The 26,724-nt window shown below is 43.4% G+C and overlaps 1 non-coding gene across 1 annotated transcript; it reads left to right on the top strand.

Annotated features, from left to right (window-relative positions):
- Positions 1 to 3,070: 3,070 nt before the first annotated feature.
- On the top strand, positions 3,071 to 3,145 carry Trnas-cga (transfer RNA serine (anticodon CGA)). Its single transcript has one exon. It is a non-coding gene; the product is annotated as a tRNA-Ser (tRNA).
- Positions 3,146 to 26,724: the final 23,579 nt, after the last annotated feature.

Raw genomic sequence — 26,724 nt, 5'->3', positions numbered from 1 at the left:
GTGTGCGGGACCGTAGCCCAGCTTCATGGAGCCGGTTGCGAATGGTCCTCGCCGATACCCCAGGAGCAACGGTGTCCCTAATTTGCTGGGAAGTGGCGGTGCGGTCCCCTACGGCACTGCGTAGGATCCTACGGTCTTGGCGTGCATCCGTGCGTCGCTGCGGTCCGGTCCCAGGTCGACGGGCACGTGCACCTTCCGCCGACCACTGGCGACAACATCGATGTACTGTGGAGACCTCACGCCCCACGTGTTGAGCAATTCGGCGGTACGTCCACCCGGCCTCCCGCATGCCCACTATACGCCCTCGCTCAAAGTCTGTCAACTGCACATACGGTTCATGTCCACGCTGTCGCGGCATGCTACCAGTGTTAAAGACTACGATGGAGCTCCGTATGCCACGGCAAACTGGCTGACACTGACGGCGGCGGTGCACAAATGCTGCGCAGCTAGCTCCATTCGACGGCCAACACCGCGGTTCCTGGTGTGTCCGCTGTGCCGTGCGTGTGATCATTGCTTGTACAGCCCTCTCGCAGTGTCCGGAGCAAGTATGGTGGGTCTGACACACCGGTGTCAATGTGTTCTTTTTTCCATTTCCAGGAGTGTATAAAGTCTCCATACCGTTCGTTCAGTTCCATCGAAAACTGTTGCAACTGATGGTGAAATAACGTGTACGACTTCAGAAATTTTACTCTTCGTACCACCAGTTTCTTCATGTGTTGCATGTCTGAAAATTTAGCTCACATTGCTTCTTGATGTACAGAACAGTGAATCCCGCCCGTCGATAACTGCTTTCTTTTTTGCCCCTTCATCGTCAGCTAAATCTTTAAATTCTTTCTTCTTGGAATGGTAATATCGTTTCATAGCAAATTTACAGTACCCGCCGCTTATGCGGCTATATAACATACAGGGCGGAGAAAAATTGTATCGCGAAATTTAAACCAGGATAGCTGATGCCAGTAGGAACGAAAAAGACTAGTGCTGTGTAGGTCGAAAACACACCGTTTTTAAACTACGGCAACTTGGCGCCACTCGCTCCGATTGGCTGTGGAATTGCCCTGTTGCCGTTCGTCGGTTGGCAGGCAGAGCTATGGTTGTCGGTTCATACATACAAACGTCCCTCGCACCGTCAGTGCCACAACGTGGTACGCACACGTGTCGAATAGGTGTTGCTGTTTGTCTCCACCTCACCCCTCTTGCCAGAGGCATTGACACGTAAGCTTCGCTTCAGAGCACACACGTATCACCTGCAATTAGTCATACAGTAAGCATGGCGGCACAGTATTCGTTTGAAGAACAACCAGATATGGTATTTGTTTATAGACTAGCCGACGGTAATGCACATGAAGCTCGACGGTTGTACGAGGAACGGTACCCAGCAAGATTCCAACCACACCCGCAAACGTTTACAGCAATTAACCGGCGACCTGGCGATACAGGCTCGTTAGCGGGATATAATGGTGATGCTGGAAGACCTCGAACACGATGGGATGATGCATTTGAAGACACTGTTCTCGAGCACATCGAGGAAGCACCTATGACAAGTATTCGAGCGGTTGGACAAGACATGGGGGTCACTCATCAGTTAGTCTGGGGGGTTTTGGGGGATGACAGCCAGCATCCATTTAGTTTCCACCCTGTCCAAGACCTAAGTCCTGTGTCGGACTATGAACAAAGGCTAGGGTTTTGCCGGTGGTTTCTGCGACGTGTTGCACGGGACCCCAACTTCCCCCCCCCCTCCCCTTGTGTTGTATACCTACGAGTGTAACTTCCATCGGGATGGCCTTTACAGCACTCGAAACATTCATTACTGGGCAAGGGGAAATACGTCACGTGCGTCATTGGACACCAGGAACGATTTTCGCTCAAAATTTGGGCAGGTGTTTGGGGTGACCATCTAATTGGGCCGGTTCGTCTGTCTCCTCGACTTATCGGAGCAAACTGCATTCACTTTTTGCAAGAATCTCTTCCCGGCCTTCTGGAAGGTGTTCCCCCGAACATACTGCTACGCATGTGGCTGCAACATGATGGGGCGCCCGCACATAACAGTCATGCTGTGCGCAAATATTTAAATGAACTCTTCGACGACCGAGTAATCGGCAGAGGTGCTCGTAGGACATGGCCCCCGCGACCACCAGACATCACGCCACCGGACTTTTTCCTGTGGGGATTCTTCAAGGTTCTAGGTCACCCTCCCGGATGCAAACTCCTAGAAACGAAGAGGAATTAATGAATCGCATTCAACATGCCGCCAATCAAATCAGGCCAATGCCAGGAATCTTTGAAAGAGTTCGGCAAAACACCGTTCGACGTTACCAAGCTTGTGTCGCGTCAGAGGGTCGTCAGTTGGAGCACCTGCTTTAAGTAAACCATGTCCTAGCTAAAAACAAACCCCTTTTCAGGGCGGACACAATTTTTAAAAGACTTTCTGTACGCGAACTAACAGCTGTTGATGGAAACTTCCTGGAAGATTAAAACTGTGTGCCAGACCGAGACTCGAACTCGGGATCTTTCATTCTGGAAACATACCCCAGGCTGTGGCTAAGCCATGTCTACATCTACATGGATACTCTGCAAATCACATTTAAGTGCCTGGCAGAGGGTTCATAGAACGACCTTCACAATTCTCTATTATTCCAATCTCTTATAGCGCGCTGAAAGAATGAACACCCATATCTTTCCGTACGAGCTCTGATTTCCCTTATTTTATCGTGTTGATTGTTCCTCCCCATGTAGATCGGTGTCAACAAAATATTTTCGCATTCGGAGGGGAAAGGTGGTGATTGGAATTTCGAGAGAAGATTTCGTCGCAACGAAAAATGCCTTTCTTCTAACGATTTCCGGCCCAAATCCTGTATCATTTCTGTGACACTCTCTCCCATATTTCGCGATAATACAAAACATGCTGCATTTCTATGAACTTTTTCGATATACTCCGTCAGTCCTATCTGGTGATATCCTTTCTTCCAGTAGCGCTAATCCTGCAAGTTTCGCAAGAGAGCTTCTGTGAAATTTGGAAGATAGGAGACGAGGTACTGGCGGAAGTAAAATTGTGAAGACGTGTCGTGAGTCGTGCTTGGGTAGCTCAGTTGGTAGAGCACTTGCCCGCGAAAGGCAAAGGTCCCGAGTTCGAGTCTCGGTCCGGCAGAATTTTAATCTGTCAGGAGGTTTCAAATCAGCGCACACTCTGCTGCGGAGTGAAAATTTCATAGCTGTTGATGGGTTTGTTCTCGGTACGCCTTATCATGGAACTACAATGGATGTGTCTGGACCCCGGCGGATTCGCCCCCAGAGTGGAATGCTGGCGCGCTACCACCGAGCTTGCGGGTCGCCTTGGATACATGGTGATCTCCGGCAGGCAAAGCATTCGCGGTCATGCGTTGTCCAGAGCATCCGGCAACGGGGCAATTCCGTGGACAATCGGAGCACGTGGTGCCCAGTTTCCGTACGTTAAAAATGATGCGTTGTCGGTCTACACATTAGTGATTTTGGTTCCTCTATCCACAGTTAAAATTTCGTGACACAATTTTTCTTCACCCTGTATATTGAGAATACTCATCGCTCTTTTCTGTCACTCCTTTTCATATTTAAAGGTCTGTGATGATAGATCGCTAGACTGCCTCTCTGTGTGTGTGGGCCTGTGAACGTTCTTCACACAGCAAACAAATAGCGAAGGGTTAACGGCACTGACACCATGATTCTGCCGGACTGAATATAATGACTCCGACCGACAAAAGTCACATAGCAATACTAAACGGACTGTTGTGCTGTACTGAGTGCTTCCAGGATGGAAAGAGCAGAGCTGAGACAGGAGGAGTCTAGGCCCACACGCTGCCCACACACTTGGCCTGCGTGAAGTTTGGCACGCCGCGGCCGGCCCTGATCTACATAGATGCTGGCTTACCTATGATTGTTATAAATTAATTAAATGTAATAAGTGGGACTACATGTTAACTTTCAGCCACTAAAATTAAGCGTTTTAGAAGGACTTAGAAAACGTATTTCAAATGTGTGTACTCAGGGTTAAGTGAACAGGTTTTGTAGAAACTAGGAAAGAGTAGAAAGGCTGACGTAATTGGACATATTGCTGTTCACACCGCGACAGCCAATTCCAACCACTTTACCTTTTAACGTTTCCATATTTCACGAATATTTCTGTGAAAATTTTAACGTCAACATTAACAACTGTTTTACCACTGTACTCGTTTTTACAATGGTTTTCGAATGCCAAGAGAAAAACTGCATCGATCCATTAAAAAAAATCTTGCTTCAACATCGAGTATCAAACATGTAATTTACTGACAGAAAAAAATCGCAACACCAGAATTAATTGATGTACAGTAATGAAATTTCTGGAATACAAGTGTCTAGGTAAAATACTTAAGTGATTAACAATGCGAGATCACAGGTTAATCTACGAGGGCAGTTCAATAAGTAATGCAACACATTTTTTTTCTGAAACAGGGGTTGTTTTATTCAGCATTGAAATACACCAGGTTATTCCCCAATCTTTTAGCTACACAACACTATTTTTCAACGTAATCTCCATTCAATGCTACGGCCTTACGCCACCTTGAAATGAGGGCCTGTATGCCTGCACGGTACCATTCCACTGCTCGATGTCGGAGCCAACGTCGTACTGCATCAATAACTTCTTCATCATCCGCGTAGTGCGTCCCACGGATTGCGTCCTTCATTGGGCCAAACATATGGAAATCCGACGGTACGAGATCGGGGCTGTAGGGTGCATGAGGAAGAACAGTCCACTGAAGTTTTGTGAGCTCCTCTCGGGTGCGAAGACTTGTGTGAGGTCTTGCGTTGTCATGAAGAAGGAGAAGTTCGTTCTGATTTTTGTGCCTACGAACACGCTGAAGTCGTTTCTTCAATTTCTGAAGAGTAGCACAATACACTTCAGAGTTGATCGTTTGACCATGGGGAAGGACATCGAACAGAATAACCATGACTTTACCGGCTGAGGGTATGGCTTTAAACTTTTTCTTGGTAGGGGAGTGGGTGTGGCGCCATTCCATTGATTGCCGTTTTGTTTCAGGTTCGAAGTGATGAACCCATGTTTCATCGCCTGTAACAATCTTTGACAAGAAATTGTCACCCCCAGCCACATGACTAGCAAGCAATTCCGCACAGATGGTTCTCCTTTGCTCTTTATGGTGTTCGGTTAGACAACGAGGGACCCAGCGGGAACAAACCTTTGAATATCCCAACTGGTGAACAATTGTGACAGCACTACCAACAGAGATGTCAAGTTGAGCACTGAGTTGTTTGATGGTGATCCGTCGATCATCTCGAACGAGTGTGTTCGCACGCTCCGCCATTGCAGGAGTCACAGCTGTGCACGGCCGGCCCGCACGCGGGAGATCAGACAGTCTTGCTTGACCTTGCGGCGATGATGACACACGCTTTGCCCAACGACTCACCGTGCTTTTGTCCACTGCCAGATCACCGTAGACATTCTGCAAGCGCCTATGAATATCTGAGATGCCCTGGTTTTCCGTCAAAAGAAACTGGATCACTGCCCGTTGTTTGCAACGCACATCCGTTACAGACGCCATTTTAACAGCTCCGTACAGGGCTGCCACCTGTCGGAAGTCAATGAAACTATACGAGACGAAGCGGGAATGTTTGAAAATATTCCACAAGAAATTTTCGGTTTTTTCAACCAAAATTGGCCGAGAAAAAAAAATGTGTTGCATTACTTATTGAACTGCCCTCGTAAATGCTTGGTAAGCCATTGCAAATGTGATATGTTAGTACATTAATAACAGGTGCAACCGCTAGAATGTTGAATGCAAGCGCGGTAACGTGCATGCATTGTGTTGTACAGGTGCCGGATGTCAGTTTGTGGGATGGACGGTTGTGGATGACGCTGGAGTTATCATCCGATGACGTCCCATATGTGCTCCACTGGAGACAAGTCTGGTGATCGAGCAGACCAAGGCAACATGTCGACACACTGTAGAGCTCTTTGGATTACAACAGCATTATGTGGACGAGCGTTATCCTTTTGGACAACACCCCTGGAATACTTTTCGTGAATGGCAGCATAACAGGTCGAATCGCCCGACTGACGCACAAATTTGTAGTCAGGGTGTGTGGGATAACTACCAGAGTGCTGCTACTTTTATATGAAACCGCATCCCAGACCATATCTCCAGGTGTAGGGCCAGTGTGTCTAGCACGCATACTGCTTGGTTGCACGTCCTTAACTGGCCTCCTTCTAATCAACACACCCATCACTGGCACCGAGGCAGAACCAGCTTCCATCAGAGAATACAACAGACCACTACTGCCCCTGGCTTCCAATGAGCTCTCGCTTGACGCCTCCGAAGTTGCACATGCCAGCGGGTTCATGTCAGTGAAATTCACGCTATAGGGCGTTTGTTTCGGAGCTGTCCTTGAAGTAACCGATTTGTAACAGTTCGTTGCGTCACTGTGGTGCCAACCGCTGCTCAAATTGCTGCTGCAGATGCAGTATGATGCGCCAGAGCGAAACGCCGAACACAATGGTCTTTTCTCTGTGTAGTGCCACTGAAGGTGGCAGGGGTAAAATACAGGGAGCGAAAAGCTATTTACAATTTGTACAGAAACCAGATGGCAGTTATAAGAGTCGAGGGACATGAAAGGGAAGCAGTGGTTGGGAAGGGAGTGAGACAGGGTTCTAGCCTCTCCCCGATGTTGTTCAATCTGTATATTGAGCAAGCAGTAAAGGAAACAAAATAAAAATTCGGAGTAGGTATTAAAATCCATGGAGAAGAAATAAAAACATTAAGTGATAATTTAATGGACACCCCAGCTGCAAACAGGAGTATGTGTACTTCATTGGAGACATGTTGAAAATGTGTGCCCCGACCGGGGCTCGAACCCCGGGATCTCCTGCTTACATGGCAGACGCTCTATCCATCTGAGCCACCGCGAGCACAGAGGATAGTGCGACTGCAGGGACTTATCCCTTGCACGCTCCCCGTGAGATCCACATTCCCAACATGTCCACACCACTACATTCGTAGTGCGCCTGATAGATGTTTGCCCATCATACTCATTACTCGTGGCAGATTAATCTACCAAGTCCCGTACGAGTTCGGGCATACCGTCATATATAGTTAAAATATGGCTTCCCGGCCATTGACCTTCTTGTGCGAACGCACACGCTATGCCCGAACTCGTACGGGACTTGGTAGATTAATCTGCCACGAGTAATGAGTATGATGGGCAAACATCTATTAGGCGCACTACGAATGTAGTGGTGTGGACATGTTGGGAATGTGGATCTCACGGGGAGCGTGCAAGGGATAAGTCCCTGCAGTCGCACTATCCTCTGTGCTCGCGGTGGCTCAGATGAATAGAGCGTCTGCCGTGTAAGCAGGAGATCCCGGGTTCGAGTTCCGGTCGGGGCACACATTTTCAACATGTACCCAATGAAGTACATCAACGCCTGTTTACAGCTAGAGTGTCCATTTAATTATCATTTCATTTCTAGCAAAGCTGCATGGTCATCCACGGTAACTGTTCTTTCGCGAACAGATACTACCGTCATATATAGTTAAAAACATTAAGGTTCGCCGATGACATTGTAATTCTGTCAGAGACAGCAAAGGACTTGGAAGAGCAGTTGAACTGAATGGATAGTGTCTTGAAAGGAGGATATGAGATGAACATCAACAAAAGCAAAACAAGGATAATGGAATGTAGTCGAATTAAGTCGGGTGATGCTGAGGGAATTAGATTAGGAAATGAGACACTTAAAGTAGTAAAGGAGTTCTGCTATTTGGGAGCAAAATAACTGATGATTGTCGAAGTAGAGAGGATATAAAATGTAGACTGGCAATGGCGTTGCCCTATTACACGTCGCTGTTGAAGCTCAGTGAGGTGTTGATAATGGCGTCTGTGTCGCCTTAAAGGCATTCTTGACTAACATCGACTCACCACGTCCAATCTCGAACGCTCCCAACTGTTACAGGGTGTATTTGAAGCAAATCTGATTTGCATCTCCACAGAGGCGCTACTAGCGCCGCTCCTACGCGATTGGCGGGAAATTTGATTGAACATTATCCTTCAGATGTAGAAGCAAGACTACCAACTTTCGTTTATGTCGCACAAATCCTTTTTGGCGTTGCGATTTTTTTTCGTCAATGTACGACAGAATTACTTGCCCCTCTGACTAGTTTCATTTGTCGATAACCTCATTTCGGTATCATGAACAATTCGTGAAAGTGGTGTTACGTCTTATGCGACTCGACCAGTCTGAACAACGTAAAATTGCCACTGTAAATATTTTACAAATGGCTTTGGATATTGCACCGAAATGTGAGGGAAATGATAGTACTCAAACGGGCAACAAATTTACTATATTGGTAACAGTTGTTGTCTTTTCTATGCACCAAGATATTGAAGTGAGTACGTTGTGTGCGTGTGTGTTTACGGTTTAAGGGGACCAAAAAGTGGCAGTTGTTCAAAAATTGATTCTTTTCATCGAATTTTAATCTCTCAGATCTTGAACTAGGTTCTCCAAAAGACTTTAGTGAAAAATTGTTTTTGGAATGCTTATTTTATTTAACATCAAATATTTGTTAACCACATCCGGATTGTAGTGTCACTGATTTGACGTTCAACCTTTCCTTATCACTTACCTTACTTTAGTTCTATTACTTAGGATCACAGTTAATAACGACCCGATGTGCAAACCTTGGAGAGGTAACTTTGCTCAAGGGAACCATCTGTCACACGCAGGTCCAGGTGGGGTGGACACTTATCAAATTGATATTCGCAAGTGGCTCGGTGAGCATCTTGTATAAAATGTAGGCCATCCTAGAATGTTTTAACCAGAATTACAGGTTATTTTGAAACTTAGCTAGAAATTTTTTGGGGCAAATTTGTTCTAAATCTTCTACAGTTCAAAGTCCATGTTTCGGTCTCTGCCTAAAACGTGGCACATCATGGCGCAAATTTAACAGGGTAAAAGAGACAGGAGAATCTTATTTGCCTAAGCGTAGTCTTCCAGATGCCGTACATGCTCTATAAAGCCTTATTTAGAGATTTGGCCAGGTCTGAGCTGTTGAAGAAGTGTTTGCATTGGGCGAACACAAAATCCAAATACACTGGCGTCCAAAATTAAAGCAACAAACCGCTATTTCCCCGTCCTGTGTCTAGTTCATGATATAATCATACAAACTGTCGACATATGTCCGTACGATCGTGTTCTGCACGGATGTGTTGTATCGTGGCAAACGGTGTACAGAAGGTTTCGGCAGAGTGGCCTTTATTGTCGGAGACCTGCTGTATGTGTGCCTCTGAACAGTCTAAGCAGAAGGGAACGTCTATAGAGTGGAGTGGTCAATATCCCACCTGGACAGTCGAACTTGGGCAAACGTTTTTTTCACAGATGAGTCCCGATTTGGTCTGGAGAGTGATTCTTGACGGATTCGCATCTGCAGCAAATGTGGAATACTGTTTTGAGACCCGAACATTGTGGGAAGAGACCAATATCGAGAAGAACCACTAATAGTGTGGACAGGGATTATGTTGATCACTCGAACACCTCTTCATTAAATGGTAGAGGTGAATCGGAAAAGATTGCATGTCTCCTCTCATTTTCATCGATTTTATTAATGTTCTGTGTCATTGGACGGTAGTAACAGACCGAATAAGGTTATTGTAATGAGAGTATTTCTACTGTACTTTTCACATGATTCCTATATATGTTGGGTTGCTTCCCTGGGTGGCTTGTGCGGGGCAAGCATCGGAGGACGCGGCACACGGCAATTCCGGTTGGGGGCTGTACTTCCCTGAATTCTGAGGGGTTCGTACAATATGCTTAAACGCCTGGCGGAACGACTGGCGTCGGTCGAAGCAGGGCGAAACGAGACTTCTGAGTGTCGCCCCAGTTTATGTGTTTACCGTTACCGACTGACTGCATTGTCCTCTTGATTCTGAGAATACTTGTGGACCATGCCCTGCTGGGTGCGACTGTCTCGCGCCAGATGGCCGGTGATCTAGGCAGGTCGTTTTCGTAGCCGGTCAAACGGCAAGTTCAGTTCCCTCAGCTGAATAGTAGAGGCATGATTGATCAACTTAAACTGAGGCCAGTTGACGTCGTAAAGCCCTGCTCGAAATTGGAGGGAACGGTCGCTATTGGCGCCAATGATGTTCTGAGACAGTGTAGGGGATTCTGGAATCAGAACTGATTGCTGATTCGCGGTTTTCGAGGAGAGTAGGGAGTTGAGCAATGTTGCCTTCGCTCTTTCGTTGCGCGGGCACAGAGGGGTTTTGGGATCTCATCTTCGTCGGAGTCGGATGGTCTTGCGACTTGATCGCTCTTTTTCAGAAGAACTTAGAATTCTTCAGACAGCCTTCGAAGCCAGGGGTTGACACAGAGTTGCTGCACGGCAGAAGTCGGCGCCTACATCATCAGGACGCTGCTTACCGACGACGTGCTGCAGATTTCAGTACTGGTACAGTATTTTGCGGCTCTGGCATTGTAGGACCTTATCAATTTTATACTGAATACCTCAGCAGCACACGCGCTAGCTTTGCTACAAATCCACCTTGCTTGTTTCTCCATGTGATCCCATTTGAGCTCTCACTACTAATTGCAATACTGCTATATAGTCGGGAGATTAATATTTGATTCATTAGGACCTCCAGTCATTATCGTCAGTCTATTGCATCACAGAGAGTAGGAGCCCGTTGTTCTCAAAAATGGTTCAAATGGCTCTGAGCACTATGGGACTTAACATCTTAGGTCATCAGTCCCCTAGAACGTAGAACTAGTTAAACCTAACTAACCTAAGGACATCACACACATCCATGTCCGAGGCAGGATTCGAACCTGCGACCGTAGCAGTCGCGCGGTTCCGGACTGCGCGCCTAGAACCGCGAGACCACCGCGGCCGGCCCGTTGTTCTCGAACCAACTATTATTCTCATAATATTTCAGTATATCCTATCCTTTAACTTACTGTTTGTGTCGATAATCATGTGCATTTATGTTCTCATGTATAATAAATCTCATTGTAATATTTAATCCGCATATCATTTCGTAGATATATGCAGAATCCCATTTCCTGTTGTTTAGTATGATAAAGTTCTCTTTTTTTCTGAGTTGATTACGATTTTTATTAAATTGTTGTGAGTGTGCTCTCCTTATTTTACCAACTAGCAGGGTCCGCCATCATTTTCTTCCATTACAGGTTGTGCGCATAATTAATTAGGTGGTAGATAAGGAGGGGGTCGAGTGCATGTCTCGTTCTCATGCAAAATTCGTCTGAATTAAAGAGGTACAAACTCTTCTCCACCCCGGCACCTCGCAGATTAACTGCTATCAGGTATCGTGACGAGGCCTTGGGACCTCATGTACGGTTGTTGCGAGGTGCTGTCCGCCCAGACTTCGTATTGATGGATGATGATGCTCGACCTCATAGAGCACGAGTGGTTGATGTTTTCTTGGTAACGGAAGATACTGCACCCATGGCGTGGCCTGCTTGTCTCCCGATTTGAATCCCATTGAGCCTATTTGGGAAGCACTAGGGAGACGAGTTGCATCACGTCAACATCTACCAACCACTCTCCAAGACTTGCGAGCAGCTCCACAGGAAGGGCGTTATTGCCTCAGCATAACATTGATGACGTTATTCACAGCATGCCCCTCGTTGTCAGGCCTGTATAGCTGCCAGAGGTTCAAATGGCTCTGAGCACTATGGGACTTAACGTTTGAGGTCATCAGTCCCCTAGAACTTAGAACTACTTAAACCTAACTAACCTAAGGACACCACACACATCCATGCCCGAGGCAGGGTTCGAACCTGCGACTGTAGCGGTCGCGTGGTTCCAGACTGTAGCGCCTAGAAGCGCTCGGCCACCGCGGCCGGCGCTGCCAGAGGTGGTCACACCCCAAAGTGAACACATTAACCAGTTGTCGGGATGTGTGTGCAAATCTGTTAAGTTGGAAAAAACGAAGAACATTTTCGTCTACTGTTATTCATGTTGTAGTTGTTTACGTTCTGTATTCTTTACATTGTTCCTACTTCGCTGTCACTTGTTTATTCTGTTTTGTGGCAAAATAACCGCAACGTTGCAAAATTTCCATTTGTTGCTTTAATTTTGGACACCAGTGTAAGTGTTTCAACAGCTTGATTTGGAGTCACCTATCAAGAACTGTGTTTTTACGCATGCAGACATTAAAAATAGGAGTTCACGATGCTGTTGTCATATATAATTGCGGAAATATTGGCAAAATTAGGGATTATTCCTGGGAAAAATATGGTCTCAAGTCTTCTCCATTGTGGCAACTGCAAATTGCAAGATGCTGAAAGAGCTGTGACAGAATGACAAAAAATGCAACACAGTTGGCTAGATATTGCAAAAGTAAGTTGGACAGCACGCTAGAGGCAGAAGAAGATGAAACGTACGCATCAAGCAGTTTTCAATCATTTATATGTGTTCAAACTCAGCTCATTTTCTTTGAAAGTGATTTCCTAGAAATAATATATTTTGCAAGATAAGTCCCTTTTTCTGAAGAATTACTCAAGATACTCAATTAAATTTACACTGAAGTGACACAAGTCATGGGAAACCTCCTAATATTGTGTCGGACCTCCTTTTGTCCGGTTTAGTGCAGCAACTTGATATGTCGTGGACTCACCAGATCGTTGGAAGCTTCCTGCAGAAATTTTGAGCCTGGTGCCTCTATTGTCGTCCATAATTACGAAAATGTTGTCGGTGTAGGATGTTATGCACGAACTGACCTCTCTATTATGTTCCATAAATGTTCGTTCGGATTCATGTCGGGCGATCTGGGTATCAAATAATTCACTCGAATTGTTCAGAAACTTCTTCAGACCACTCGCGAGCAAGAGTGGCCCGATGACATGACACCGTTGTTTGGGAACAGGAACTCCATGAATGGTCACCAAGCACCCGAACATTACCATCTGCAGTCAATGATCGTACAGTTGGACTGGAGGAACCAGCCCACATCATTATGGAGCCACCACCAGCTTGCGCAGTGCCTTTTTGACAACTGAGGTCCATGGCTTCGTGGGGTCTGCGCCATACTCGAACCTTGTCATCAGCTCCTACCAAATGGATTCGTCTGACCAGGCCACGGCTTTCCAGTAGTCTAGGGTCCAACCGATATAGTCACGGGCTCAGGAGAGGCGCTACAGGGGATATGCTGCTGTTAGCAAAGCCACTCGCGTCGGTCGTCTGCTGCTGTAGCGTATTAACGCTACATTTCGCCGCACTTTTCTAACGGATACGTTCGTCGTAAGTCCCACATTGATTTCTGCGGTTATTTCTCGAAGTGTTGCTTGTCTGTTAGCATTGACAACTCTACGCGAATGCCGCTGCTCTCGGTCGTTAAGTGAAGGCCATCGGCTTCTGCATTGTCTGTGGTGAGAGATAATTTCTGAAATGTGGCATTCTCGCACGCTCTTGACACTGTGGCTCTCGGAATATTTGATTCCTTAACGGTTTCCGAAATGGAGTGTCCCATGCGTTTAGCTCCAACTACCATTCTGTGTTCGATGTCTGTTAATTCCTGTTGTGCGACCATAATAACATCAGAAACCTTTCCACGTGAATCACCTGAGCACAAATGTCAGCTCCGGAAATGCCCTGTTCTTTTATACGTTGTGTACGTGATACTACTGGCATCTGTACATGTGCATGTCGCTATCCCACGATTTTTTGTCACCTCAGTGTAGTAACCATATATAACTATGGGTCCCCAAATAATGTGAAATTCTGTTTTAATATCTTCTAAACAAAATTATAAATGAAGAAGCATCAAATTTTTGTATCATTTCGTTTTCTACAAATTTTTGAAAAAGGAGCACCTTCAGCAACATTTTTTTAGGTTCAGTATAATGCCCAGCAGGTACTCAATGTCTGGTACAAGTTATACGATCAATAGCGTTCCCACACATGAGACAAAGGTTTGGCGTAAAATTAACATAGACTGGATAGAGAAATACGCTTCAAGTATTGGTTCCTTAAGGGCTCCTGACCATGGGGATATCGGTAACCTCACTAAAATAATTAGAGATCAATACGATTAAAATGTTTAAAATACTATAATAGAGTAAAATACGATCTGGAAACTTCCTGGCCGATTAAAACTGTATGCCGGACCGAGACTCGAACTCGGGACCTTTGCCTTCCACTGGCAAGTGCTCTACTCCAGGTTGTTGCTAAGCCATGTCTCCGCAGTATCCTTTCTTTCAGGAGTGCTAGTTCTGCAAGGTTCGCACAAGAGCTTCTGTGAAGTTTGAAAGGTAGGATACGAAGTACCGGCAGAATTGAAGCTGTGAGGAGGGGTCGTGAGTAGTGCTTGGACGGTTCAGTTGGTAGAGCACTTGCCTGCGAAAGACAGTGGTCCCGATTTCGAGTCTCCGTCCGGCACACAGTTTTAATCTGCCAGGAAGTTTGATATCAGCGCACACTCCGCTGCAGAGTGAAAATTTCATTCTTCTAAAACAGTGTTGTTTAAAATTACAATTAATGTCTCCCAGTCTCACTCATGGTCGTAGGAAGTCACCACACTGACAGACTCCCACAACCTATAAAGCAATAAAACGTATTCCAATAACTCTTAACAGCAGAAGAAGACTAAAATAACGACCAAGCACTTGTAGCTGGCTGATATAAAAAGTAAGTGTCTGCAGAAACTTTACTAATAAAACGACATACCTTTTTAACGGCTTTCGAATCCTAACTATTCACGTGAAAATTTTATTGCGAAACCTTAACATACGTTAACTCCTCTCTCCAAGTTGTTTCTAAGACCATTAAAAAAGTGCATTGTTCCATTCTAATAGGTGCTCGGTAGCCACACTATACGATCAAAGGCACCTAGACCTGTGTTAGTGCACACTAACATGGCTGTGCCCACTTTTCCCTTTATGGCGGCTTCAGCTCTCCTGGGGACACTTCCACTGAGATGTCTGAATGACTGTGGAGGAATGACAGCCCCAGGAGCCGAAACAAGAGAAGGTGGTGGTATTGGACGCTAGGGTCTGGAGCGTAGTCAACCTTTTAACTCATCCTAAAGGTGTTCCACTGTGTTCAATAGCAAGTTTTACCTGCAAAAAAGTCGTGTGACAATGGGCAGCAGACTTGTACACTTGAATGATGATCTGTTTATATATAACCTAGACAAGGATTCTTCTTAACTCACCCACAATTTACAGAGACAATTGTGTATTGTAAAATACATGTGGATGGTGCGATAATTTTTTTCAGTGGTCCAAAAGAAGAACTAAAGAACGTAGCAGATGAAATGAATAAAGTGCACCCAGGTATCGAATACACAGTTGAGCATCAGGCAACTGAAGAAATTAGTTTTTTAATGTGACTCTTTCCAATCACAATAACAAATATACCTCGCAAAAATACAGAATATCCACTACCACTGATGTTGTCCTTTTTGTTGTTGTTGTTGTTGTGGTCTTCAGTCCTGAGACTGGTTTGATGCAGCTCTCCATGCTACTCTATCCTGTGCAAGCTTCTTCATCTCTCAGTACTTACTGCAACCTACATCCTTCTGAATCTGCTTAGTGTATTCATCTCTTGGTCTCCCTCTACGATTTTTACCCTCCACGCTGCCCTCCAATACTAAGTTTGTGATCCCTTGATGCCTCAGAACATGTCCTACCAACCGGTCCCTTCTTCTTGTCAAGTTGTGCCACAAACTCCTCTTTCCCCAATTCTATTCAATACCTCCTTATTAGTTATGTGATCTACCCATCTAATCTTCAGCATTCTTCTGTAGCACCACATTTTGAAAGCTTCTATTCTCTTCTTGTCCAAACTATTTATCGTCCATGTTTCACTTACATACATGGCTACACTCCATACATATACTTTCAGAAACGACTTCCTGATACTTAAATCTATACTCGATGTTAACAAATTTCTCTTCTTCAGAAACGCTTTCCTTGCCATTGCCAGGCTACATTTTATATCTTCTCTACTTCGACCATCATCAGTTATTTTGTTCCCCAAATAGCAAAACTGATCTATTACTTTAAGTGTCTCATTTCCTAATCTAATTCCCTCAGCATCACCCGACTTAATTCGACTACATTCCATTATCCTCGTTTTGCTTTTGTTGATGTTCATCTTATATCCTCCTTTCAAGATACTGTCCATTCCGTTCAACTTCTCTTCCAAGTCCTTTACTGTCTCTCGTCTGTGGTTTAGTCAGTTTATCCAGGAACCACAAAGTTTTTATTTCTTCTCCATGGATTTTAATACCTACTCCGAATTTCCTTTTGTTTCCTTTACTGCTTGCTCAATATACAGATTGAATAACATCGGGGATAGACTACAACCCTGTCTCACTCCCTTCCCAACCACTGCTTCCCTTTCATGTCCCTCGACTCATAACTACCATCTGGTTTCTGTACAAATTGTAAATAGCCTTTCACTCCCTGTATTTTACCCCTGCCTTCTTTAGAATTTGAAAGAGAGTATCCCAGTCAACGTTGTCGAAAGCTTTCTCTAAGTCTACAAATGCTAGAAACGTAGGTTTACCATTTCTTAATCTAGCTTCTAAGATGAGTCGTAGGGTCAGTATTGCCTCAGGTGTTCCCATATTTCTACGGAATCCAAACTGATCTTCCCCGAGGTCGGCTTCTATCAGTTTTTCTATTCGTCTGTAAAGAATTCGCGTTAGTATTTTGCAGCTGTGACTTATTAAACTGATAGTTCGGTAATTTTCACATCTATCATCACCTGCTTTCTTTGGGATTGGAATTATTATATTCTTCTTGAAATCTGAGGGTATTTCGCTTGTCTCATACATCTTGCTCACCAGATGGTAGAGTTTTGTCATGACTGGCTCTCCCAAGGTCGTCAGTAGTTCTAATGGAATGTTGTCTACTCCTGGGGCCTTGTTTCGACTCAGGTCTTTCAGTGCTCTGTCAAACTCTTCACGCAGTATCTTATCTCCAATTTCGTCTTCATCTACATCCTCTTCCATTTACATAATATTGTCCTCAAGTACATCGTCCTTCTATGGACCCTCTATATACTCCTTCCACCTTTCTGCTTTCCATTCTTTGCTTAGAACTGGGTTTCCATCTGAGCTCTTGATGTTCATACAAGTGGTTCTCTTATCTCCAAAGGTCTCTTTAATTTTCCTGTAGGCAGTATCTATCTTACCCCTAGTGAGATAAGCCTCTACATCCTTACATTTATCCTCTAGCCATCCCTGCTTATCCATTTTCCACTTCCTGTCGATCTCATTTTTGAGACGTTTGTATTCCTTTTTGCCTGCTTCATTTACTGCATTCTTCTTCTACTGTATTTCTTTGCCCCATTCATGTCAATTGTTCCCTTATGCTCTCCCTGAAACTCTGTACAACCTCTAGTTTAGTCAGTTTATCCAGGTCCCATCTCCTTAAATTCCCACCTTTTTGCAGTTTCTTCAGTTTTAATCTACAGTTCATAACCAATAGATTGTGTTCAGAGTCCACTTCTGCCCCCGGAAATGTCTTACAATTTAAAACCAGGTTCCTAAATCTCTGTCTTACCATTATATAATCTATCTGATACCTTATAGTATCTCCAGGGTTCTTCCATGTATACAACCTTCTTTCATGATTCTTGAACCAAGTGTTAGCTATGATTAAGTTATGCTCTGTGCAAAATTCTACCAGACGGCTTCCTCTTTCATTTCTTACCCCCAATCCATATTCACCTACTATGTTTCCTTCTCTCCCTGTTCCTACTCTCGAATTCCAGTCACCCATGACTATCAAATTTTCGTCTCCCTTCACTACCTGAATAATTTCTTTTATCTCATCATTCATTTCTTCAATTTCTTCATCATCTGCAGAGCTAGTTGGCATATAAACTTGTACTACTATAGTAGGCGTGGGTTTCGTGTCTATCTTGGCCACAATAATGCTTTCACTCTGCTGTTTGTAGTAGCTTATCCGCACTCTTATTTTCCTATTCATTATTAAACCTACTCCTGCATTACCCCTATTTGATTTTGTATTTATAACCCTGTATTCACCTGACCAAAAGCCTTGTTCCTCCTGAATCCGAACCTCACTAATTCCCACTATATCTAACTTTAACCTATCCATTTCCCTTTTTAAATTTTCTAACCTATCTGCCCGCTTAAGGGATCTGGCATTCCACGCTCCGATCCGCAGTACGCCAGTTTTCTTTCTCCTGATAACGACGTCCTCCTGAGTAGTCCCCGCCCGGAGATCCGAATGGGGGACTGTTTTACCTCCGGAATATTTTACCCAAGAGGATGCCATCATCATATAACCATACAGTACCGTATGGTTATGTTGTCCTTAACAATGCCCTATGCCACCCGAGCCAACGTAGTATCACTTTCTTTAAATCAGCTGTGAACTATATGATCTACATCCTCAGCAGTGAAACAGATACATCTACTATAACCCAAAATAATTAATATGATCCATCCCTCACAAACACCCTACTTGAAGAAATCCAAAGCAAACTAAAGCAGCCATCATCACCATTGTATGCTGAAAATGGAATTCTAAAATTTTCCAGTTTTTCATTCCTTGGCAAAATGTAGTAAAAATCTGAAGATCTTTTCAGACCACATAATACAATAATAGTATTCCATACAGACAATAAACTACAACATAAGACTGTTCACAATAACGAATTCACTAAAGTGGCATCAAAACTCCGACTTATACAAAGTTCTTGCTTCTATGTAGAACAAACAGAGAGAAATTTTTCAACCTGCAACCCAGAATGAATGGATGCCCTCCTACTCAAGTCCAGCTTTGTGTCACATTTCTAACTGTGAACATTCTGTTGGTGATGTCAGTGACTAAATTTCTTCCTTAAACATTGTTGACAAAGGGTTACAGATGGATCTCCTCGACATTTTTGTATTTCTGTCTGTAACAAATTATATTTTATGGAATAAATATGTTCTTAAACTTATCTACTTGGGAAATAACTTTGTTATAGTTTCTTTGTTTATGCTGAATTTAGTAAACGTTGGCACTGCTTGAGCTTCCAAACCAAAACAATAACCAACGAGACTAATCTACTTTGCTTTCTCCAGCGTCTCCATCGGATTCAAACATGGTTCGGCGTGTGTTCTCAATCCGCTAGTCTTCACTAGAAAATCGGTTTCCAGTTAAAATGCTTTAGAGCGAAGAGACTCCATCGAAGACTACTACGCGAAAAAAGTTTAAATTTACAGGTACACATAACCAAATATATCTCAAGAAATGAGAAGGTATGTTTTCGTGGGTTAAGTGAGGACCAGACGAGAGCCAAACTTTTCGTAATTTGTGTAGGAAGCATCTCAGTACTTCGCACAGTGCACAGACTGATCTGAGACGACACGCACAACGCAATGCAATCGCCATCAAATTAAGGAAAAGGGTAATTCCGGAAATGTAGGGAAGAGCTACGTAATTTTTTGTGTGATATAATATGTCCGTGTATTTTAGTTTTGAAAACATTGTTATAAACAAATAACGAGTCATCGCCCTTCCATTTTTTACTCAAACTGGCAACCCCACTCCTCGAACAATTAGAGATTTACATTGACAAGTTAAAATCACATCCAAAAGCCTGAATGAATAAACCGAATCAACAGACAACTGTCTCTTCCAGAATTTCCAAGACAGCCTGGTACCAAAACACCAAAAAAGACAATATTAAGATATATTCATCTTCCTGCATAAATAATTATTCTATTAGTCATGTTACAACTATGGCACTGTGTCTCTTTACTCATTACTGTTTTGCTATTTATTATTTATATTATCATGGCCACATGACGAAAAACTGTCACATATGTAGTTAATATTATTTAGTTAATTTTTTACTCTATTTGCTTATCTTTTGTGTAACTTTTTAATCCAAATTAGGTGTATACTGCCGATGTAAGAACACACCTGCAGTTAGCAAGATTCACTTGCGTCCATTAGCTACTCTTATAAATATTTATTCTGTAATAAAGTACATCTTATGCCAAAGAATATGATGTGACAAACTTGATATCTATCGTATTCACATTCTTTATGCTTACATTCAGTGTTTACTAAGAATAAGAATAAAACCAAGTGCAGCTAAATACTGTGTACTCGTATATGCGTTGGTAGCCTGAAAATGTACACTATCCGAACAGATCTGCCATTAATACCACGCGGCAATGCACTGTAAGTATGCAAAACGTAACAACCTCTTCGTTTCATAAACTTTTCGTTGCCGAGAGCTCAAGTGCGTTATTTCCGCCAGCATCACGACCACAGCGTCCAGTTGCACATGGCCCAGATAACATTTTTGTAATACCTCCATCTGATGATGAACCTGCAGTGGATTGAAAATTAGTAAATGGCGCAAAAAATAAATCGTACCAAAAAATCCAGAAAAACCAATTGGTTGTATATATAGACTCAAATAGATCGCCAATTTAAATCGCAGGTGCAGCTCGTCATCCATAATGAATGTACTGAAATATATTACTTAAACGTATTGTTATTGATTTTAAGGCCTACTTTCTAGCTTTTTCTGTTGGTTTCTACCTTAGAGGTTGACGTTTGTCTGCACTAGAAACAAACACTACAATGGTATCAGCAAAACAAAGATGGTTCATATGTGCTCCATTAACATACAGGGTGATAAAGTTAACTGATCCTCCCCTACCCTTTTCCACTCGCGAATAACGAGTGGGAAGAATGATTTTCGGGAAGCCTCTGCATTATTAACAACTTCAAGTAGGCAATTGAAAGACTAGAAGGAGTCAAATTATTTCGTGCGTCATCGGCTTCATTACGAATTACCAACTAACGAGGTGGTTCGCGCCAAACAGTTCAGTGCTGCGTCTGATAGGAGTGAGCGCTGAGTGTTAAGTCCGGTGTTACGCAATGCGCATAGAAGATCGTGTACCTGCGAGCGATGCAGATAATTATTTAGTTAAGGAAATTGCAATTGGACTTTTGACATGCTATAAATATTTGTTACTCAGCTGGGAAGTGCTGAAGAATTGTGTTTTGACCAACAGAAATGATTGTTATTACATGTGACAATTGCAGGCATACACATGATTACGCAACATTGTTATTCAGGATGCTATAAACTACTGAACTTCGCTTGTTCGTTGTAGTTCCTATACAGTCTCATGGCACAAGCTGCAGACTCAAGATCTACGTGCTACCTTTGCGTTGGGAGGAAGACATCGCTTGAAAATGATAGGTTGGAGGAAATATTATAAATTTTGTGTTTTGCTTCGACGTGGCCGTTAAATGTAAATGTCGTGTGACTAGGGCCTCCCGTCGGGTAGACCGTTCGCCGGGTGCAAGTCTTTCGATTTGAGGCCACTTCGGCGACTTGCGCATCGATGGGGATGAATTTATTTTATTTTATATACTCGTCAAGTTCCGTAGGACCAAATTGAGGAGCAAATCTCCAAGGTCATGGAACGTGTCAGCACATGAAATTACAACATAAACGTAATAACAGATAAAAATAAATGTTCATGAACCTTAACAAAGTCAGTCCATAAGTTTAAGTAAACGCTGTCAGCAATTCAATAAAAATCAGCTTAATTTTTCAAGGGACTCCTCGACAGAATAGAAGGAGTGACCCATGAGGAAGCTCTTCAGTTTCGATTTGAAAGCGCGTGGATTACTGCTAAGATTTTTGCTTATTGAAAATGGATGCAGCAGTATACTGCACATCTTTTTGCACAAGAGTGAAGGAAGCCCGATACAAATGCAGCTTTGATTTCTGCCGAGTATTAACCGAGTGAAAGCTGCTTTTTCTTGGGAATAAACTAATATTGGTAACAAGAAACGACAATAAGGAATATACGTATTGAGAGGCCAATGTCAAAATACCCAGACTCATGAACAGAGGTCGACAAGAGGTTCGTGAACTAACACCACTTATTGCCCGAACCGCCCGTTTCTGAGCCAAAAATATCCTTTTAGAATGTGAAGAGTTACCCCAAAATATAATACCATACGACAATAGCGAATGAAAATATGCAAAGTAGACTAATTTTCTTGTCGAACGATCGCTCACTTCTGATACTGTTCGAATAGTAAAAATGGCAGTATTAAGTCTTTGAACAAGATCCTGAACGTGGGCTTTCCACGACAGCTTACTATCTACCTGAACACCTAGAAATTTGAACTGTTCAGTTTCACTAATCATATGCCCATTCTGCGAAATTAAAACGTCAAGTTTTGTTGAATTGTGTGTTAGAAACTGTAAAAACTGAGTCTTACTGTGATTTAGCTTTAGTTTATTTTCTACAAGCCATGAACTGAGGTCGTGTACTGCACTTTTTGAAACCGAGCCAATGTTGCACACAACATCCTTTACTACCAAGCTAGTGTCATCAGCAAACAGAAATATTTTAGAGATACCCGTTATAGAGGGCATATCATTTATATAAATAAGGAACAGGAGCGGCCCCAACACTGATCCCTGGAGCACCCCCCACTTCACAGTACCCCACTCAGACCCCACATCACAGCCGTTATCAACATTGTGAATAATGATCTTTGCTGATGTAAGAGGTGAAATGATGATGATTAGTTGCACGTGTTGCTATTCCAGTACAAATGGAAATAGTTACATTCCATCTGCGGGAAAAGAGAAAGGGGATTCGCACACTGAATTAGATTGTTATATCCAATGCGATTTGGAACACCGTGCATGGCATTCCAGGTGGGAACAGGAATTTTAAGCGAGCGAGCCTTGGAATTGTTAAGTTAGAAAATAATACAGGGTCCACAGTCACATTAATGTGACAACCGCCTGTGATCGACGTTAAAGTGCAATAACCCGTCACAGGCGGAAGGTGGCAGCACTAGCAGTGGAGGATATATAAAACTTCTCGGGAGCACTCGGGAAAACAGTGCAGTCTTTGTCGTAACGTGGGAACGGAGCGATTTGTCTGACGTCCAAATGGGCAAGATCATTGGCTTTCGAGCCAAGGGTGGAAACATTTCCGAAACAGCTAAGTCTATAAACTGTTGGCATGCCGCCGTTGTTAAAGTATACCGTGCATGACAAAACGACACTGTCCATAAGCGGCGCCGAGGCAACTCCAGTGCACCACGGCCCATAGATGACAAGGGTGAACGACGGATGCGGAGATGTGTACGTGCAAATAGACATGCAACTGACGAGCAGATGACTGCCCAGATGGTCCGCAGCTCGTGGTCGTGCGGTAGCGTTCTCGCTTCCCACGCCCGGGCTCCCGGGTTCGATTCCCGGCGGGATCAGGGATTTTCTCTGCCTCGAGATGACTGGATGTTGTGTGATGTCCTTAGGTTAGTTAGGTTTAAGTAGTTCTAAGTTCTAGGGGACTGATGACCATAGCTGTTAAGTCCCATAGTGCTCAGAGCCATTTGAACCATTTCAACTGCCCAGATGAATCAATGGGCTACCAACAGTTTCTCCTCAACGTCGTTCAGTGAACGCTTCTGCGTATGGTATGGGTCTACGCAGCAGGAGCGTGGTTCGTGCACCGATGCTGACTTCTATTTATTGGCTACTACGGTTGAAATTTGCGAGCCAATACTGCAACGGGACGCCCACTGAATGCGGACAGATGGCATTTTCGGATGATTCACGCCTTATGCTCCATCGAACAGATGGCTCTTGTGTACGGACCTGCAACAATCTTCGGAAACAGCCAGGCCGGAGGAGGGAGCATTGCGGTATGGGGAATGTTTTCGTGGCATTCCCTGTGTGATCTCGTCATTCTGGAAGACGCAGTGTACCAACACAAGTATGCAACTATCCTTGGGGATCATGTCCGCCCCTACATGCAATTTATTTTTTCCTCGACACGACGGCATCTATCAGCAGGACAATGCAACGTGTCACACAGCTCGCAGTGTATGTGCATAGTTTGAAGAGTACCAGAATGAGTTTACCGTACTCTACTGGACACCTAACTCCCCAGATTTAAACTTCATAGCGACTTTGTGGGACCATCTCGATAGGGTTGCTCGCGCTTTGGATTCTCAACTGAGGACCCTAACGCAGCTGGCCACGATACTGGAGCCGGCGTGGCCCCAGGTCCCTGTTGGTACGTTCCAGAACCTCACTGACTCTCTTGCTGCACTTCCGTATTGCAGAAGGTGGTTATTCAGGCTTCTGATAGGTGGTAATATTAATGTGACTGTGCCATATAATACTGAACTTTGTGCAACTGTGCTACGAACTAAATTTTCTTTACTTTTTCACGACTGTAGTCTATGAAAACATCCTAAAGGCTAAACCTGTTTCAAACTAATATCATACACACAGGATATGACTTACGCGAATGCTGAGCAGACGGCAATAATATGTGGAACCATCGCTGTTATACCAGGAAACAACACAAACGAGACACATCCGTGCACCTTAAGGACGAGCGAATAGATCTCGCAGCAGTTCGAGACCTAACGTCGTCATTACGCAACCGCAGAAAACATGAGTAAGACTTATACTGCATGGCTTAGTTCAGTGCGCGTAATAGCTGGTAGTAGAAATGAAGTGAACTAGAAATAATAGAAGTGTATTCCCTAGTCATTTGTGTATGGGAAAAGCTTTGTAAATATCTCATTAATGGTATAAATTGTAGAAAGGTAAATGAAGGGGAGGCGAGGGATGGAGTGCAGGTTAACACTGGAAGCAATGATCCTTCAGATCAACTACAAATGACAGATAGTGAAGTTATAAGTAGTATGTCTGAGAATAAATGACTGCATCGAAGTGGTAAATTTGGGTGAGGATGGCAGAGATGCAGAATCTCTTATCTCATCTCAAATGAACAGAGAAAGTATGTAGAGCTGTCACATTGCCAAATGAAAGTAATAAAAAAGGGCAACGTTACAGGACAAAACCAAAATCTTTCACCAGAATCATTCTTGAATACAATAATCAAAGTCTTGTCAGCAAAAATCGAAGCAGACCACAGAAAAACTAATTCAAAGAAATATATGCATAAACATAAGAGTTAATCAAAAATTTAGCTCAAGATCAGGATAAAATAAATAATTGATTGAAAGAAGAATTAAAACATATAATGAAAAAATTGAAGCTCATGCAGTATTCATTAATCAATTAAACTATAAGTTTAGTGTAAGCTTTAAGATACAAAGTGAAGCCACCGAAACTTGTAATGTAAAACACCAATAGCAACACTCAAAAGCAGAAGTGTGTAGAATAAAAATATAGACTTACCTGTATGAACTCCAAAGCAGAATCAAATTGTAAACACTTGTGATTCAGATCAAATTGGGAGAAACTGGAGAAAAGGTAGAGAAACTGAGGCATACCAAATCTCATCACTAAAATAGCAGGGGAAATTTAACTAAGATTAGGAACATAGTATGAATAGGAAGAAGTGAAAAGTACTGTCAAGGTAAGTGATTTAGCAGACTATCTTAGTGCCTGAAAATTCCATCATTTTTCAGTAAGCGGAAATATATATATTGGGGCTTTCATTCAGCAGTTTGAGGGCACAATTCCAGAACACTGGCCAGAACAACAATAAAATCTGGTGGTCTGCCAATAGATTTCATGGGGGTGTAATACTACAGGGAACAGGAATGATAGGTGTAAGCAGAACTTGTGATGAATTTGCGCAAGTGTTTGTGAACCAGTGCAGGTCAAGCGGCACACAAAGTAGCTTTAGAAAACAGAAGTTTTGTTAGTAGTGACTGAGAGAGCTGCAAGGAATGCATGCAAAACTATTAGGAAAAAAACATGTATTCGACCGACACACTAAAAGAATCCGACCTGATTGCAATTGGGATGCTGAAACTAACAGTGTCAGCACGAGAAACACATTATCAAAGTTTAATGCCTGTCTTTGAGCAATTAGATTCACTGTAAGGCAACAGACACGGGCAGGAATGGTGGAGAAAAAATGCAGATGGAGAGTGAACACGTGTAATGAGAGCAATCAAGCCAGACGCCACGCCATGGACAGCAATGATACACTTCGCGGCTTTGGAAGATAATATAAATTTAGTTGTACCCTGTCAAGAAGACGAAGGGGCACATTTCAGAGTCACATAAATGGAGGAAGCTATTAAGAAAACACAAGAGTTTTACAGAATAGCGGAAACATAAAACATAGTTGAACGAGGTTGAAAAAGACACGACCAAGATAATTAGAGAGGTTATCTCAGGGAGTTTGGTGCTACGCAAACCACTTACGTGAAGATTACAGTGTCCCAAATCATTAACTGCATTGCCGGCCGCGGTGGTCTCGCGGTTCTAGGCGCTCTGTCCGGAACCGCGCGACTACTACGGCCGCAGGTTCGAATCCTGCCTTGGGCATGGATGTGTGTGATGTCCTTAGGTTAGTTAGGTTTAAGTAGTTCCAAGTTCTAGGGGACTCATGACCACAAATGTTGAGTCCCATTTGAACCATTAACTGCATTACTTCAATTTTATTTTATGTGCAGATAGATCCTCCAGCTATCCTGTACTAATCTACAAAGCTAACTTCAACTATATAACTCTACTTCTCTTAGTATTTAGCGTTGGTATATCTACACAAAGTGCAAACTGTGACATTACATTGCCTGTATATACCGATGTTCTGCAATTAACAAACTGCAGAGAGACATTTTGAGAAACAGTTTTTATATCTAAGTTAAATACTACTAACCGCAAGCAAAGGTATTTCGTGATTGCGCCAAGATATATACGTAGTCTGCGCATAAATTATCGCAATTAT

This window comes from Schistocerca nitens, chromosome 5 (genome assembly GCF_023898315.1).
Source record: "Schistocerca nitens isolate TAMUIC-IGC-003100 chromosome 5, iqSchNite1.1, whole genome shotgun sequence".
NCBI classification, from domain to species: Eukaryota; Metazoa; Arthropoda; class Insecta; order Orthoptera; family Acrididae; genus Schistocerca; species Schistocerca nitens.
Note: the sequence above shows the minus strand (reverse complement) of the source record. Positions and strands in the feature narration are given on the sequence as shown.